Raw genomic sequence first — 18,888 nt, forward strand, 5'->3', positions numbered from 1 at the left:
AAAAATGGGTCACCTTAATATCGGAGTTCTGAAAGTACAGCTAAGGGACCAAGGACTGACCCTTTCATACCTATGCATAGGGTGATAGGTGATGTTAGCATTGCAATCTGTAAAGAGCTCCCTGCTTGGGTAAAAGAGGAAATATTGATGGGAAAAGCCTCAGCAGGAACTATCTCTCTGCTAGTGAAGGGCCCTCAGACCCTAAAATACCACTGGAGAGGGGAGTCTGACTCCTGTTCTAATTAGTGGATGAATTGTCAGATTTCTGTATGCCTGGGTAACTGACACTTTAGTTCCTGTTTTAGTAACACTTGTAGCACAGCTACGGCTTTGCACTTGTCACTGTGTCTGCAGCCATTATCCTTGGACGTTGTGTGTCTGTACAGTCTTCACATTTAAGAAAAGCTCCAGAGGCAGTTTTACTCTTAAGTACAAACTGTAGCAACCAGAGCCAAACATCACTCCATTCATTTTAAACAAAGTAAAAGGCTACGTTCACTATGGAGCCGTTATTGCCTCTGTATGGTTGACAATAGTATTTGTTGTTCCTTTATAAACAAGTGAATGGATTCTCCCTGCTTATGCACACACTGGACACTTCACTGGTAGTGCACAGGGTCAGAAAATCCTCTTTGGGAGGCTGAAGGAGAATGCTCCTTTGGGTGTTTGCCCCCACAGACCCCACTGCAGGGCAGGTGCCTCATGTGCATGAGCCCAGAATCTTTTGACTGGCTGTGTCTAGGGGGGTGTAGATACACCCTTCCTCCCACCCTGGGGGGCAGTGAGATTGAGCCACCATAGTGTCCCAGTGCGTCTCATAGCTCCCTTAGGTGTCTCAACACTTTCAAAAATCCATCTGTGATGGGTGAGGTCACAGATGACGCCTTATGGGGGCTTTTTGGGGTGCTGACATGGCCATTGCCACTCACCTTCCCACTCTCTGGGGCTTCTCACCTCCTGGTCCTGCTGGGCCAGCTCCCTGGTCTCCCCTAGCCAAGACCCCAAGCTGAGATCCCTGCCCCCACCGAGGAGCAGTACAGACACCAACCCTCTTCAGCTCCAAGGAGATTGCAGTTTAGGACTCAGCTTCCTGGAATACCCCTCCCCACATGGGATCAACCCCAAATAATTAGGTAAACCTCCTTTAGCAATGAATGGGGGAAAGTGCATATTGGTTGACCCCCCCCCCCAGGTAACAATTATTTACTCTGGGCTTGATACTAAATAAAAGTGATTTTATTCAGTACAAGCAGTGGGATGTAAGTGGTAGTAAGTGAGAACAGGCAGAGCAAAGTAGATTACAGATGTAAAATAACAGCAAACTCTGAGTTAACTCTACCACTGAAACCTCTGTGCTTCTAAACTCCACCTACAGCCTGAGCATGCTCAGCAAGGGGTAAGGGTGGGACCTTCTTAGCTCAGACCTTTTCCTTAATCTCCTCCTAGCCAGTGAGGTGTCAATACTCCCATAACACACCCTCCACCTCAGCTCCAGTATTGGGGTGCCTTTTTGAGATTCTTCTCCTCTCCCTGGCCATCTCTTGAAAAGAAATCTTCTTGTCCTCCCTGAGTCTGTGAAGGGTTCAAAACGATCCAGCTGTAATGAGATCTACCATCCCTGTGACTGTTGCCCTTGATAGTGTTCAGCCAGCCCAGTGGGTCCACTGCTAGCTGCAAGGGTTTCCTCCACAAATAATACCTTGATACATCCACAGCCCATTTGATGGAGAGGGCTTCCTTCTTGATGGAATAGGAAATATCCCACAGAAACATCTTCCTGCTGAAGTACACTATGGGGTGTTGATATTTTGAGAGAATATTGGTAGCCAATCATTGCCTTTTCACGAACTGTCACAAATCCATCTTAATCTTTTTGAATGGCAACCCAATTACTGGGAGAGGGACTAGTGGGGCTTTTGGGAGCTTATGGGTCCCATAACCTGCACTGGAACAGACATTTTGGCACAAACCATAAAGGGGAAGTCTTTGAAGAAATGACCAACTGCCCACGAGAGAAAGAGCCCTTTCAGGGGGCTCCCCCCTCCCTTAAAGCTGTCTGGGTTTAGTCAGGTGCTTCTATTCCCATGCTGAATGGGAGTGAGGAATTTTCACATGTCCAGGCTCCTATGTATATGATCCAGATCTGGGGCCTCTGACCAGTCCCCCAGGACATCTTTAGTGGCTTAAAAAAAAATCAGCTTGACAGCCTACACTAATGTTCTTGGCAAGTGATGCAGAATTCACTCTCTACTTCATGTGGGAAATAGAGTACTATTCTGGAGACACCTATTCTGCTACCTGTTCTCCCGTCTGCCTCCCTGCTTGCAACCAGCAACAATTCTTTGAAGCACTGGAGCACTGGTCTTGGAAAAAATTCATCACCTTGCTTTTCATAACAGTTCCTTAACGTGTATGAAAATTGTCATTAGGTTATCCACTCAAGAGACCCTGTTATCTGTTTTCAAATATATTAAAATCTGTTACCAGAAGTCTGGTGATCAACAGGTTAGCATGTGTGGGGACAATTTTCTGATACAATATGGCTGTGTCTAGACTGGCCACTTGTCTACACTGGCCACTTGAATTTCTGCAAAAGCACTGATGATCTCATGCAAGATTGTCAGTGCTTTTGCGGAAATACTTTGCTGCTCCTGTTCGGGCAGAAGTCTTTTTCCAAAAAACTTTTGCGCAAGAGGGCCAGTGTAGACAGCAGAGATTTGTTTTCCGCAAAAAAGCCCCGATTGTGAAAATGGCGATTGGGGCTTTTTTGCGGAAAAGCACGTCTAGATTGGCCACGGACGCTTTTCCGCAAAAAGTGCTTTTGCAGGAAAGCGTCCTGCCAATCTAGACGTGCTTTTCTGAAAATGCTTTTAACGGAAAACTTTTGTTAAAAGCATTTCCGGAAAATCATGCCAGTGTAGACGTAGCCTATATGTAAGTATAATCTTTCTGCTCAGTAGTGCCAGCAGCAGCCAGGGCCAGGTTCAGTATCTAGGAGTCCCTTTTCATCCATCTCACACAGAACCAGCTTGAGCCCCCATCCAGTAGCCTGGGAAATTCACACACCCCTGGGTGCCTCTGAGAGGCAATGCTTCCCCACTCGCAAGCACAGAGTCTGAGTGTAGGAAAGAAACATTTAATGAAACAGAGAGAGAAGTCATACGGCATTAGCTTGGGAAAATACCAAACACAGAGTTCATAATCCCCCACGAGTAACTGTCTCAGCTCAAATAGATTGAGCAATGTCTTTTGCCTCTCAGGCTCACTAGTCCAACAAGGTAAGGGTTCCGTTCATTTACCCAGACTGTCTCCATATACCACTTCCAACGCCCCACTTACAGCTCTGTCCAGTCAGTGCAGATCCTGACACATCACCCTGATGACTCCACTCCTTGAGTCGGAGGCCAGGCCACCTTGGGCTGCTCCTGTGGTCTGCTGACTGCCTGTCACTGCTCCTACTGGCCAGCTACTGGTCTCTCCCACCAGCTGCTCCACTGGCTACCTGTGTCTGGCTCCAGGCCAAACCAGTGACTTCAGCTCTTAGGCTACATCTACACTGCAGGATTTTTGCGCAAGAACTGTTTTGCGCAAGAGTTCGGCTAAGTCTACACAGGCAGGTTCTTGTGCAAGAACAGCTGTTCTTCAGCAGAACTTCCTCACAGCCTGCCAGCTCTTGTGCAAGAAGATTTACAGTACAGCGTCAGAAGAGAGGGCTTCTTGAGCAAGAGCTACGCTCTTTTCTAACAAGTGTAAGCCCTCTTGCGCAAGAGCTCTTGTGCAAAAGGGTAGTGTGGACATGCAGCAGGAGTTTCTTGTGCAAGAGAGCCCTATGGCTAAAATGGCCAGCAGATCTTTCCTGTACAAAAGAGCACCCACACTGCCATGGATGCTCTCATGCAAAAGCACATGGCAGTATGGACGTGTTCTTACACAAGAACCCTAGCGCAAGATGATCTTGTGGAAGAACCCGCCAGTGTAGACATAGACTTCTTATGCAGGGCCGGCCCAAGCCCTTTTGGCACCCTGGGCATGTGGCGCTGCCCCCGGGCACATGCGCAAGCCTGACTGTGGAACACGGACCCACCCCTGGGGCGCACGAAGCATGCGCATGCCAGCTGCAGCTGCTGGTGCGCAGCCTGGGGCCCGCCCCCAGGGCACACGTGCTGCCGAGCCCAGACCGGGCAGCATTGCCAGCGCACGCGCCGGGCCATGCATGGCCCCGCAGCTGTAGGGGCAAGGGTGCTGCTGTCCGGTGCTGTGGGGCCGGCCCTGCGGGAGCCAGGCACATGGCTCCTGATGGAAGCCATAAGGGACGCCGCGCGCCCTTTACAGCTGCCATCAGGTACCCCCCATGGATTGGCGCCCTGGGCAGCTGCCTGTCTCACCCATGCCTCCATCCGGCCCTGTTCTTGTGCAAAAGGTCTTTCACAAGTGCATGTCCACACTGCCATGTGCTTTTGCGCAAGAGCGTCCATGGCAGTGTGGATGCTCTCTTGCACAAGAAAACTCTGATGGCCATTGTAGCCATAGCGGTTTCTTGCACAAAAAAATCATATTTCTTGTCTACACTGCCTTCTTGAAGACGATCTCTTGTGCAAGAGGGTTTATTCCTCATGGGGAGAGGAATAACTCTTCCGGAAAAAGCTCTGTTTTCCAACGCTGTACTGTAAATTTACTTGCGCAAGAATGTGTATGCAGTGTAGATGCTCTGCAAGTTTTTGCTCAAGAACCCGCCAGTGTAGACATAGCACTAGTCATTTCAACTCTTTAGCCGGCACCTAGGCTGGCCAAAGGTTCCAGCTCCCCCAGACTAGCAAAAAGGCTCCTGGCTGGAGTTTACTTTAGGTCTAGTCTTAAAACAAGGGAGGGGGGAAAGGCAGGTTCAACTAGTCTTACAGCTCACACTTGGCAGGCATGAGCAGGCTCACTCGAGCCCTTTCCCCCAGCTCTCTTCACTCAATTCTGGAATGGGGAAGTTTGTTCATCGGAGACATCTTACAATGATGGTGTCTCTCCTGCAAGCACTGGTGTCATATTCTCACATTTAGGGGTAGCATGATTTGTGACCCCCACAACAGCCCAAATTAGTTAGAATGTAATGTGATATACTGTAACAATTGATCCTCCATCAGCCCTGGCTGAATGGGATTTACATAACCACACCTTGACTTCCTTCCCCATCCTGGCATGAGCTGTATTTACATATCAACAGTTAATTATCTTGCAGAGCTGAACAATTTGAGTGAGCACATCCACCCCCGGGGCAGATCTCTCCCTTTAGCTGGCTGATAGCAAGCAGTAATTCAGCCCCTGCTTACATAAGGAAAAATCTGAGGGCCTTCCCTCTGGTTTTGACCAACAAGGATTAATTCATTGCAAACATGAAAGTGATCAGAAACTTGGGAGAAAGATCTGAAAAAAGTCAAGGTCTTATGGACAGCAGGACATGAGAACAGCAAAATAAGGACACTGGAGTAAAGGTGTTAAAAATGTGGTTAATTGACTAGTTGACTGGCACTTCCACATTCCTCCTTTGAATTGTACAAGAGCCCCAGGAGGGATTCTTGTACATTTCAAAGGAGGAATGGGGAACTCTGCATACAGCCCAGGGTCAGTGGGAAGTCCCACTAACTCTGGGCTGTACCCAGATGCCTGCTTTGAAATGCACAAGAGTACCCAGAGGGGGCTCTTGGCCATTTCAAAACCATGGAGCCGAGGGCCACCGAGGGACTCACAGTCCCCCACTGACACTGGGCCTCATGCTATGCTGCATGCCATTAGGAGCCTGTGGTCAGTTAGGAAGTCCCCAGCTGACCCTAGGCTCCATGACAACTGCCCCTTTGAAATACGTGGAGTCAGCATTTTAAAAGGGCAGCCTGCCACACAGCTGATCCATGATCAGCTGTGCAGAGGCCACTTTGGGGTTTTAAAGTGTAATACTCCTTCCCCCCTCCTTTTCTGCCTCTATCTCAGAGGCAGCAAGAGGAGGGAGGGATATCAACTAATCAAAATACTATTCGATAAGCAGATGGTCCTATGGAAAGACCAATTAGGAAGAAAAGAAGTCAAAGGAGGTAGTCAGTTCCTAAAAAGATGTAATTCTGTAGACCCACGATTAAGCTATTCCAAAGCAGAGGAAAGATAAGAAAAACCACAGGAAGCCATTGTGGCTGCACACAAAGCTTTTTAGCTATCTAAAAAACAAATAGAGACTGTGACAGGGTCAAGCCAGATGGCTACAGGAGAGTACTCAAAGAGCCCTAGATTAAAGAGGTCTCTGTTCCTTGGGTAAACTGGCAAGGGCTGATGTAGAACCAGCAGGAACTTTCCAGAATCAGTCTGGACAAGCAGGCCATTTGGAAATCTGGAGCCAAGGAGTCAGACTCATCAGAATTCTTGGGGCCAATCAAGAACCAGCTGAGACTGATTTAAAAGGCCCCTCTTCTGTTAGGTCAGAGATTTCCCTCACTAGCCTTACCCTTGTTACGGCCGTGTCTGAGAGAGAGGGTATGTCTACACTACAATGTTAGTTCAAACTAACATTCATAGGCGCTACACTAGCGCTCCGCTAGTTCAAATTTAAATCGAACTAGCGGAGCGCTTAGTTCGAACTAGGAAAACTTCATTTTATGAGGATTAAGCCTAGTTCGAACTTACTAGTTCGAATTAAGGGGTGTGTAGCCCTTTAGTTCGAACTAGTGGGAGGCTAGCCCTCCCCAGCTTGCCCTGGTGACCACTCTGGCCAACACCAGGGAAACTCTATGACCCCCTCCCGGCCCCAGACCCCTTAAAGGGTCACGGGCTGGCTACGGTGCCCGTGCCAGGTGCAAGCCTGCCAGCACCCTGCCAGCAGACCCTGCACCTGGCACGGCACAGAGCCACCCACCCAATGTCCCCCAGCCCTCCCCCTCTTACCGAGACCAGGCTGGTGGCTCCCGGGAGCTTGCCCGGGACCGCAAGAGGCGGGCACCTTCCTGGGCTAGTGCAGACATCGTGGACCTCGTCCATGATCTCCGCACTAGGCACAGGAAAGTGGCCGTCTAGGGCAGGAGAGCTGCCAGCCTGGCCACCCAGGAGCAGGTGTGCAACAGAATCAAGGGGGTCCACTGAGACCCCGACCCTGAGCCCTGAGCTTACAATGGCCGTCCTGAGTCAGACAAAAGGTTCATCTAGCCCAGTAGCCTGTCTGCCGACAGCAGCCAACCCTAGGGACCCTGGAGGGAATGGACCGAAGACAGTGACCAAGCCATTTGTCTCGTGCCATCCCTCTCCAGCCTTCCACAAACTTTGGGCAGGGACACCACTCCTACCCCCTGGCTAAGACTACTCCATGGACCCAACCTCCATGACTTGATCTCACTTCCCTTTAAACTCTGTTCTAGTTGTAGCCTTCACAGCCTCCTGCAGCAAGGAGTTCCACAGGTTAACTATTTGCTTTGTGAACAACAACTTTCTCTTACTAGTTTGAAGCTTGCTACCCATTCCTTTCCTTTGGTGTCCTCTAGTCCTTCTTTATGGGAACTCAGGAAGAACTTTTCTGTATGCACCCTCTCCACCCAACCCCTGCTTTTAGAGACCTCTAGCCTGTCCCCGCTCCATCTCCTCTTTTCTAAGCTGAACAGTTCCAGTCTCTGTAGCCTCTCTTCATCTGGGACCTGTTCCCAACCCCTGATCTTGTTAGTTGCCCTCCCCTCTCCCAACCTTTCTCTTCCCCTCTCCCACCTCCTTTTCCCAGTCTCCCCCAGTTTTGTTCAATAAAGACAGAGTCAATGTTGGAAGAAACGTTATCTTTATTTTGTACATCAGGAAGGGGGGCTAGGGAAGGGTAAGTGGAAGGAGGTGAGGGAGGACTGGGGTACGAGCCCCCGATGGGGAGGACTGGGCTGGCTCTGCGGGCTTCTGGGGGTGGAAGCTCTCCTGCAGCCCCCCCAATTGCCCCCTCTCCCCAGATGGCAGCCTGCGGCAAGTGCAGCCGGTCTGATGGCCGAGTGCTGTGATGTGCCCAGTGTGGGTACTCCGGGCAATCCAAGCCAGGACTGGTTTTCAAGCGGGGCACCCCTGAGAACTGTCTGTCCAGGGTGGGGGTCGGGTCCCTTTTAGTGCAGCCCTCGGCTAGCCTGAGACAGCAGCTCCACGGTCTAAGTCCTCCTCTGATGTCCTGCCGGCACTGCTTCCGGCCAGCCTTAAGCCCTGTTCAGGGTCCACTCAATGTGGACATGCTAGTTCGAATTAGCAAAATGCTAATTCCAACTAGTTTTTAGTTCTAGACGCGTTAGTTCGAATTAGCTTAGTTCAAATTAACTCTGTAGTGTAGACATACCCAGAGAGAGGAGTGTTAGTGAGACCTGGGAGTTGCAAGTGGAATGGACGAGCAGGATCCCTGGGAGGGATCGGTTTGGGCAGTGACCCAGGAAAGAAGCTGCCAGACTGGGAGTAGAACAATCCCCGTCTGTTGCCGCTGCCTTAGGGTCCCTGGGCTGGAACCCAGAGTAGTGGGCAGGCCGGGGTTCCCTCCAACCCTCCCCACACCACTACAGGTCTGTCCCTGGGCAGGCAGACCAGAACGACAAAGAGGTTCCACCCCATACAATGGACCAGCCTATGAAGAATACGGCTCAGTTGGCTGTAGCCCTTGTCTCTCCACCTCCCCCCTCCCCGCAAAAAAAAAAAAAAAAAAAAGAGAAGCCGTGTGCAGGGTCACAGCCAGCCCCTGAGGCAGACACTGCCTTCCAGAAGCAGGATCCATGGGCACAGCCAGAGCTCTGCCTCAGGGATATACTCTGAAAACGGAAGGCGGGGCACATCACAACCACGTGTATATAGGAATGGCACAAGCATATAGGGCAGGAAAGGCAATAAAAAAACCAAGGTTAGTCCCTGGTGGGCCCCCCCACTATGTTTATCAGATCACTGCTCTCATTGGCTGTGGATCACCATTTGTGGCCAATTGGAGAGGTGGGAAGTGGCATGGACCAGGGACACTGCTTCCTGCTGCTCCCATTGGCCACGAACAACAAGCCATGGCCAATGAGAGCTGTGATCATCCAGTAACTGCAGATGTGCAGGTAACAGAGGTGAGAGCCCGCCAGGGATTAACCCTGTGGACTGGATCCAGCTCACGGGCCAAAATTTGCCCACACCTGATATAGGGACTGTCAAGGCTGTTCCCCTCTCTGGCATGATCCCCTGGGACCTGCTGCCACTACCCAAGTAATGCAGAAGTGGGGGCCCACAAGAGCACCCCAAAACCTGGCCTCTGCAGGCTCGGGTAAGAAAAAACTTCCCCCCAAAATCCTGGGACCCGCTGCCACTACCCAAGTAATTCCAAGGAAACCAGGGAAGAGATCACCTGGGAAATTTCCTCCATAAGGTAAAACTCCCCCAACCCCAACCTCCATTTTGCTTGCAGTTGGGAAACGGAGAGAATTCACAGACAATGGACTCTGCCCTTGTGACTAGGCACTGGCTGTGTCTAGACTATACCCCTCTGCTGCCAGAGGGATGTAATTCGGTACTTTGAAAATGCAAATGAGCCCGGGATTTAAATATCTCCTTCCCGCCCCTCAGTGTCTAGCAGCCCCCCTGCCTGCTTTCTTCAGCAGGCACCTCCTCACTTCTTTTGCATACTCCCGTTCCAGCGCTGTGCTGATCAAGTGCCATTTTGAAAGAGAAACTGCAGTTTAGACGTGGATCTGTCGACAGTGGGGAGCTTTTTTGACAGATTCTGTACTCCTTGTTTTTGGGGAGTTTATAAGGCACCCTCCTTCCATATGAGTCCCTAGGTGGTGGCTGGTACAGCTTTTGTGAGGCACTAGCAGTGGGGGGTGGCTCCCTCTACCCCCCACTGGTTCCTCTGCCCCTGCATCTTTGCTGCTGCTGCTTCCCCAGCCCCAGGTGCTGCAGGGGCTGTTTCCATCCTTGGCCCCACTGTCTGCCACCCTGCCTCTGCTCTGCTCTGCTCTGCTCTGCTAGGTGCTGTGAGCCTGCAACACAGGTGCCCATGGGCCCACTGGGTCTCCTCCCCGCCCCTCAGTGTCTAGCAGCCCCCTTGCCTGCTTTCTTCAGCAGGCACCTCCTCACAGCCTGCCTTCCCTCACCACCATTCCCCTCCCCCCTTCTTGTATGCCCAAGCTCTCTTGTCCCCACCCCCATCCTCTTGCTTGGTGCCTGAGTCTCCTCTTCTGCTTTAGTTACCCGCTTCCCACGCATTGTCTCACTTCCCCCATGTCTGTTAAATAATTTACCCCCTCACCTCCTAGTGCAGCCGGAGGAGCCGCTCTTACCATTTTGTGCTGGGAGCTGCACCCCTTGCTCCTTTTCCCCCCTTCCTCCTATTTGTATTGCTGCCCCTCCACCCTGTTTCCAGCCTAGTGGGAGGGAATGGTGAACCTTCCTCTTCTCCCCGCTCCATCCCCTGGCACTATTGGCCTCATCTAACTGTCTGTTCCTGTCCTCCCCCCCCCCATGCATGAACACAATGGAGGGGCAGTCATGTGATGCCCCTACCGCCCCTTGCCTACCCTACCTCACTACCTCTATGACCACTAAACCCTCTGAGGCTGCCGGGCTGCCTGCTCATGCAGTGGACATGGACAAGGATTCCAGGACCACAACCGCTTCTTCCGCGGAACCTTCTGCCACCAGGGTCACCTCCAAGAAAGCCTCCCTGAAGTGCCAGGGGACCAAGAATGGCAAGAGCCCCAGCTGGAAGGTAAAGCCTCCTGTGGTGAAGGCTCACCTCCCCTGCCACAGCCTTAGCCATGTCTTCCCCATTTCCCGGCCCTGTTCCTTCCACCAGCTCTGGAGGCAACTGTGTCCCAGCCCCCAGGGTGTAAATTCAGATAGCTTCCTCCCCCCCCCCACAACTGCTGCTTCCTGATCCACTCAAGCCATCACCCGGAATTCCATCTCCAGCGGCCATGCCCCTTTTCCCCACCCTGATCTGGAGGTATGGGGTCCATTGCCTCCTGGTGTCAGCCTCGCCCCATGTGGAGACCTACGTGCAGGCGTTGGCACGCATGCTAGGGCATGTAACCATGGTGGTAGCTTCTAAGATGTTCGTGAAAGTGCTATTCTTCCTGACGTCCAAGGCTGCTGCCCAGGAGATGATGGAGAAGGGTTTGGCAGTGGGGGGGGAGACAGTCCATGTCCTACTCAAGCTTCTGGAGGACCTGGGCATATGGGTGGTATTTTCTCCGTTTCTCCCCAATGCCACCCTATTGCCTTTCCTCTCCACCCTAGAAAGGCCTCTGTCAGTCCTAAGTCCCCTTCCTTTGGGCTGCAGAGACACTACCCTCTGCCACGTCCTTTCCTTTTGCCAGCAGGTCCAAGTCCACCCACTGGCAACATGGGGTGGTAGAGAAGCCCTAGAAGGGTTGTTGCTTGTGTCCTATCAAAGGGCCCAGCACCAGGTATATTGCACCATGGGGGAGCCCCAGTATTTTCTCTGTCAGGTGAAAGGGCACATCCAAAGGGACCGCCTCCTGGCCTGACTTAGAGATGCACTAGGAACTCCCGACACCTGGGAGGGCACCAGCCCCACCATCGCTGGTGGCCCTGACAGTCTGGACCCTGGGGTCACCCTTCCTCAAACCATGACTGTTGTCAGTTCTGCTCAGGCTCCTCAGGGCCCAGATGAGTGTATGGGTGCCACCGCCACCACCAAAAGTGGCAAGGTTGGACCTGCGGAGGAGAGGGCGGTGGAGTCAGCAATGGGACCCAGACAGGGCCTACCTCAGCTTCCCTTGCCCTCCTACCACTGACTTTGACCCCTGGCTCTTCCCTCATTTGGGCCCAGCCCTCCTCCGCGGGTTGGAAAGTTACCATGGGGATGGGCCGCAAGTAAGCCTGACATTCCACCCCCCCCCACTGAGGGGGAGGACACCCTCCTCATTCCTCGGGGGATGGACATCAGAGCCATCCTTCCCTGTGCCCCCAGATGCTTCACAGCGCCATGGGGAGGTTGAGGTGACCGCTGCAGTTGCAGGAGGGGTAAACACTTCCCTGCAAGAGGGAGTGTCCATGGAAGGTGCTCCCACCATCCCCACCTCTGCTGTGGGGACAACTGCTGACCCTGCCACCAACAAGGGTGACCACGTGGCAGTGGGTGACTGACTCGCCTTCCTCTCAGGAGGTGGAGGCTTTAGGGTTAACCCCGGCTGCCTCAAAAGGGAATCATCATGCCCTGGAGGGACAACAGTTGGCCTATCCTTCCCCTTCTGCCCTGCCACTCTCCCTTCTCCCTGCCTTTGGGTTGCCCCAGGGTGTGATCAACTGCCTGGCCATCAGCAGCCCTTTGGCCACCAAATCCTTGGGGGCTCCTAGGGGGTGGGAGTTCCCATCATTCCCCGTCACCCCTGGTGTTGGGGAGATACTAACTTCCCACACCACTGTTCTACTTCTGCTCCCTGTTCAGCACCTCTCCCAACCAACTTTTCCCCTCATACTCTCCCTCCTTGTCTTTTTCCTAATCCAGCTCATCCTCCCCCTACTCACCTTCCTCCTCTCCTTGATCCCCTCCCTGACCTCTTTTCCTCCCTTCACTATTGCTGCTGCCCCCTGGGCTGCCACATTCAGTTAAGACATCAGCCCCTGGGAGGTGATTTTTGTTTCTCCTGCTCCCAGCGTGTCTGAGGCTGTTCTTCTGCCACGGATATCATCCCAGCAGGGACTTCAGAGTCCCTGCCTTCCTGTGTCAATAGGTTGCGAGGCTCAGGGAGGGATCTGGCCCAAAGATGTTTGGGAGCCCAAGGTCCAGACAGCTGTTGCACTTCTTGGAAGACATACGTGGCTCCAAGAACAAAGTGGCTCTCATCCAGCGCTGGGGGGATTTCCATCTCATCCTCCAGACCATAAGGGCCATTTTGGGGGAGGGTAAAGGGCCTGGGCAGTGGGAGGCTGTGGCCTACTAGTGGGTTGGGAGCTTTCATGATGCCCTGCTCATGTTTGAGTACAGTCACAGTTTGCTGCAGTGTCCAATGGGGACTGCCAGCGCTCCTGCCAGCAGGGGTCCTCCCCAGCCTTCTTGATGCTGCCGATCATCCTTACCACTCTGAACACCTGGGGCTGCAGTATGGGTGTCTGTGGGTGTCAGGTACTCTTCTTCCTTTGAGGTGGGGTGGGTGGGGTATTCCATCATTTTCCTGAAGGAGACCTTGTGACGGACCGGGCCGTGTCTGGGCACAGTGAGGGTGTCCACTCAGGGCAAATTGCTCAACTTCGGGGCTCCTTACAGCCCCCAGACTGGTGACCTCTCCAAACAGGCCACAAACCAGTCCCACAGAGCACTTCAGCTGCCTGCCTGAAGCCTCATGAGCAAAACCCCTCTGACACCCCAGCAATATCCACGCCCTAGATGGCCCCGGGCCTCATACACAGGTGGGGGGGGGGGGTCCTAGCACCCAATTCCACCTACTCCGAACAAGTTCTGTCCAATTCCAAGAAACCAGCCACAGATCCCTGGTCAATTTACCCTCTGGACCTTACCCACAAATCACGCTGGGCCAATCCTTTAGAATCTAACAACTAAAGATTTATTATCACAAGAAAGAAAAGCATGAGAGTAAGGTTGCTAAAGAATCATACGTTACATCGAATCTCCCAGTCCTCGATGCAGGCTCTAGCAGAGATGTTACAGCTGCTGGTTTAAAAGTTCTTGTTGCACATCCTAGAATCAGGATGGGTTCACAGGTCTTTCCGGCTCTTCAATCCCTGCAATGCTGCCTCTGGGATGAAGTGCTGAGCTGAGAACCAAGATGTCAACCACATGGTCTCTTTATACATCCTTTCTCGTCTCTTCTTGGCTGCAGCAGGTCACCTGGCCAGCAGCCTATCCCTGTGTTCCCTGCTGGCAGCTCTCAGGTGTCAGCCCTCATTCTCTAGGTGTCCTTGGCCCATTGAGAGCCATTGTCCCACAGGGTCTCGCTAATTAGCATGTCCACAGGCCCAGCCCTGCCCAATGCTCAACCACATGCAGGGAAATATTCGTTATCCATACAGATTCCTAACTACACACACACAGACATTATACAAACATATTAACAGCTTACATAGGATTATCAGATAATAAGCTTCTATTCAGCACCCCACATGACCCCCTTTTATACCATTTTCTGGGGCCAACACCTATGGATGCAGCAGCGATCTGGCTGCTTCCCTCAAATTCAGTAATGTGACAGACCTATACTGCTCTGGCCACCAAAGCCAGTTGGCAGCTGGAGTGGGAAGACAGTGTGTACTTCAGCCACCTGTCAGCCCTTCAAGCTGGGGTGACAACCCTGTTCTCCTCAAACCTGCAGCCCAAGGTTCTGGGGACTGCTGAGGATGTGCAGGGCCACCTGCTGCATCTCTGGGTCAGAGTGGAGGGTCTTATATTTAATATAATTAACATCTATGCCCCAACATCCATCCCAGAAAGGCTCCATTTCTACCAGCGGGTGCCTGCCTTCCTCGGCTCTCTGGATCTTCGTGAGTGCCTGGTCCTGGGTGGGAATTTCAATTGCATCCTCAAGGAACGGGACCATATGGGGACTGTACTGGGGCCAAGCTGTGCCCAGCCGCTGCAGGAATCCTCATGGAGATAATTAACCAACACTCCCTGGTGGATGTCTGACGTGACCTTCACCCAGACGTGGACATGGCATTTAACTATGTCCAGGTATAGGGTCAACAGTCATTTCACTCCCAGATGGACTGTATTTATCTCTTTCACTTTCATCTATTCTGGGCCCACTCCTTCAACATTCAGCCAGCCCCATTCTCAGACAGCCACTTGGTGGCTGTGATGGCCTCTCTTCTCTATGAGAAGCCGGGGTCAGCCTACTGGCATGTCAATAACAGCCTGTGGAGGACACGGGCTTTGTAGCATCCTTCCAGGAGTTCTGACTGGCATGGCATAGGTGGCGATGCACTTTTCCCTCATGGTAGTGGAGGGATGTGGGGAAGGTGCGTGTGGGGCTCTGCCGCGACTACCCGGGGGTCCACTCTGAGGGGGGATGCAGTGATAGAGCAGTTGGAATGGGAGGTCTTACAGCTAGAGAGGCGGCAGGTCACTGGCACTGAGAGATCCACCCCTCTACAGAGCATACTGGGAAATGCGGGAGGAACTGCAGACCTGCGATGACCTTTGGTCCTGGGGTGCCTTTGTTCTTGCATCCACCTCCTCAGAGAGATGGATCATGGATCCCACTTCTTTTACTCCCTGGAGAAAAAGAGGGGGGCTAAAAAGCACATTGTCTGCCTTCTGGCAGAGGATGACGCCCCCCCTCATGGATCCGGTGGACATTCAAGAGAGGGCTCAAGCCTTCTAGGCCTCCCTGTTTTCCCCAGATCCAACTGGCACCAACAGCTGCAGGGTTCTTTGGAACGAGCTCCCAACAGTCAGTGCAGGCAACCAAGACCGACTAGAGCTGCCTCTCTCTGGCCAGGTTCATGGAAGCCCTCTGTCTCATGCCCACCAACAAATCCCCAGGCACTGTGGAGGGAAAGGGAAAGCCCCAGGAGCTGATCTAAAGCAGGCCCCTTACCTCCTCTGCCCCAGTAGCAGCTGCAGGAAGGGTGAAGTCCAGGCCTGTAGCAGTGAAGAAAGGGGCCAGGCAGTCCCCAAAAAGATGGGAAATGGGGGGGGGGCGTCTACCTCCCCCTCTGCCAGGGTGAGGGTAGCAAGACACTTGTCCTTGTTGAACTTCAGATTTGATTTGGCTCAATCCTCTAATCTGTCCAGGTCACTCTGGACCCTTCCTTGCCCTCCAGTGTATCTACCTTTTCCTCTAGCTTAGTGTCATCCTCAAACTTGCTGAGGGTGCAACCCATCCCCTCATCCAGGTCATTAATAAAGATGTTGAACAAAATTGGTCCTAGAACTGATCCTTGGGCCTCTAATTTGACTACAACTACTCAAGGAAGAGATCTTGGAGTCATTGTGGATAGTTCTTTGAAAGCATCTCTGGGTGTGTGCAGCATCAATCAAGAAAGCCAATAGAATGTTAAGAGTCATTAAAAAAGGGATAGAGAATAAGACCGAGAACATCTTATTGCAATATAAATCTATGGTACAACATATCTTGAATACGACAGACAGATGTGGTAGCCTCATCTCAAAAAAGATCTCTAGGTATATGAAAAGATTCAGAAAAGGGCAACAAAATGCTGAGGGGTTTGGAACCGGTCCCATATGAAGAGCAATTAAAAAGACTTGGACTTTTCATCTTAGAAAAGAGGAGACTAAGGTGAGATATAAAAGAGGCCTATAAAATCATGAGTGGTGTGGAAAAATGAATAAGGAAAAGTTATTTACTTGTTCCCATAAGAACTAGGAGACACGAAATGAAATGAATAGGTATCAGGTTTAAAACAAACAAGGGAATTCTTCTTCACTCAGCACATAGTCAACCTGTGGAACTCCTTGCCAGAGAACCATAGCATAGACTCATAGAACCATTTGTGGCAAAGTCTGGGCTAAGCCCTGTGGGTTCTGTGCTTCCTGGCAGGTTCTTGTGGGCCTCAGAGGCTCACAGTATCCCTAGTGACTGCCACAAAGGCACAGGTACCCTGCTTTGAGAGCCTCTTTCATCATTGACCAGTCCAGTATATTCCTTTCCCTAATCCCTGTTGGTCCTGCCAGCCAGAGAGGAGGGCTAGGAGGAACCCATTCCCTCCCTCTTGCTCCAGGTTCTGGCCCAGAGCCCTATATTAGGGGCAGCTCTGAGCAGGCCGTGTAGCTTGGCCCGTCTCTCCTAAGCAGCAGCCCCTCCCTGGGCCACGTCCTCAACCCCTCCTGCAGTGCCTTGTTCCTGATGTCACAGAATAAACCTTTACATCAGCTCACTTGGCTGTATTTTTCTTACTCTGGGTTACTACCTTCTCCTTCCATTCTCCTCTAGTCCATCCCTTTTCTCCTTCCCCTTAGCCTTACCTGGAGAAGTCTTTTTATAGTGCACACCTCCACCTTAAGTGTCTGCAGGTGTTTCTATTAGTCCTTCCTTCAGGCTGATGCCAGATAGGCTTCAGGTCTGGCTGGCTGCTAATCATCTTTAACAGCCTACTCAGGGAACAGAAAGCCAGATACCCAGCTCCCAGCATATATGCCCTGCATGAGGCTTCAGCAGCTCCCTGTTCTCATGCTGGCACACATAGAGCTGGAAGAGACCTCAGTGCTGTCCAATCTACCAGGCCCCTTGGTAGAATCCTAGAACCTCAGGGTGGAAAGAGCCCTCAGGAGTCATCAAGTCCAGCCTCCTGCCCAAACCAAGAACAATCCCAACTAAATCAACCCAGCCAGGGCTGTGTCAAGCCGAGACTTAAACACCCCTAGGGATGGAGAGGATGTTGTGAAGAGCAGGACTATAACAAGATTCAAAGAAAAAAAGGCAGCTAAATTCATGGAGGATGGGTCCATCAATGGTTATTATCCAGGGGGTAGGAAGGGTGTCCCTAGTCTGCTAATGGATGACAGGAGAGGGATCACTTGACTGGCTAACCTTGTGAGGAGGGCTTTAAACTAGGTTTGTTGGGGGCAGGTGAGCAAAGCCCACAGGTAAGTGCTGCATGTGCGGGACTGGGAGATGGGTTGGAAATGGGGGGGACTACGGCCTACAATGGCAAGGAGAAAGGAGGGTCAGGGCACAACAGGGAGGCAAGATCAAATCAGTATCTTAGATGCCTATATACAAATGCGAGAAGTATGGGTAATAAGCAGGAAGAACTGGAATTGCTAACCAATAAATACAACTATGATATCATTGGTATTACAGAAACCTGGTGGGATGGGACGCATGATTGGAATGTTGGTATGGAAGGGTACGGCTTGCTCAGGAAGGACAGACAGGGAAAAAAGGGAGGAGGAGTTGCCTTGTATATTAAAAATGTACACACTTGGACTGAAGTGGAGATGAACGTAGGAGATAGCTGTGTAGAGAGTCTCTGGGTTAAGCTAAAAGGGGTAAAAAACGAGGGTGATATCATGCTAGGAGTCTACTACAGGCCACCTAGCCAGGTGGAAGAGGTGGATGAGGCCTTTTTTAAACAATTAACAAAACTATCCAAAGCCCAAGATTTGGTGGTGATGGGGGACTTCAACTATCCAGACATATGTTGGGAAACTAACAGGCTATCCAATAAGTTTCTGGACTGCACTGGAGACAACTTTCTGTTTCAGAAGGTTGAAAAAGCTACCAGAGGAGAAGCTGTTCTGGATTTGGTTTTAACAAATAGGGAGGAACTAGTTGAGAACTTGAAAGTGGAAGACAGTATAGGGGACAGTGATCACGAAATAATAGAGTTCATAATCTTAAGGAAAGGTAGAAGGGAGACCAGCACAATTGAGGGTGTGTCTAGACTACCTAGTTTTGTCGACAAAAGTGGACTTTTGTTGACAAAACTATACCAGCGTCTACACTACCGCTGAGTTCTGTTGACATAACGTCGACAGAACTCAGCAGTTTTGTCGACGCTGGTAAACCTCATTTTACGAGGCATAACATCTTTGTCGACAGAGTTCTGTCGACAAAAGGGTAGTCTGGACGCAGGGGTTTCTTTTGTCGACAGAAGGAGACCTGGACGCATGGCCAAGAAACATTGGAAACATTCCACAGAGATTTCAACAACCTACACCCCACCATTAACTTCAGCCTGGACCATTCCACACGAGAGATCCATTTCCTGGACACCACAGTACAAATCAACAATGGAAAATTAGACACCACCCTCTACAGAAAACCCACTGACTCATACAGTTACCTACATGCTTCCAGCTCCCATCCAGCACACACCATACGATCCATCATCTATAGCCAAGCCCTTCGATACAACCGCATCTGCTCTAATCCCACAGACAGAGACCAGAAACTTCAGGATCTCTACCAAGCATTTATAAACCTCAACTACCCACCT

General features: G+C 51.5%; 1 protein-coding gene across 2 annotated transcripts in view; it reads left to right on the forward strand.

Annotated features, from left to right (window-relative positions):
* The window catches only part of LOC142825160 (GTPase IMAP family member 5-like), a 257,445-nt gene that overhangs the window by 88,657 nt on the left and 149,900 nt on the right, over positions 1-18,888 (forward strand). The gene's annotated exons all lie outside the window — the stretch shown is intronic.

The sequence above is a fragment of the Pelodiscus sinensis genome, unplaced genomic scaffold, assembly GCF_049634645.1.
Source record: "Pelodiscus sinensis isolate JC-2024 unplaced genomic scaffold, ASM4963464v1 ctg40, whole genome shotgun sequence".
NCBI lineage: Eukaryota > Metazoa > Chordata > Testudines > Trionychidae > Pelodiscus > Pelodiscus sinensis.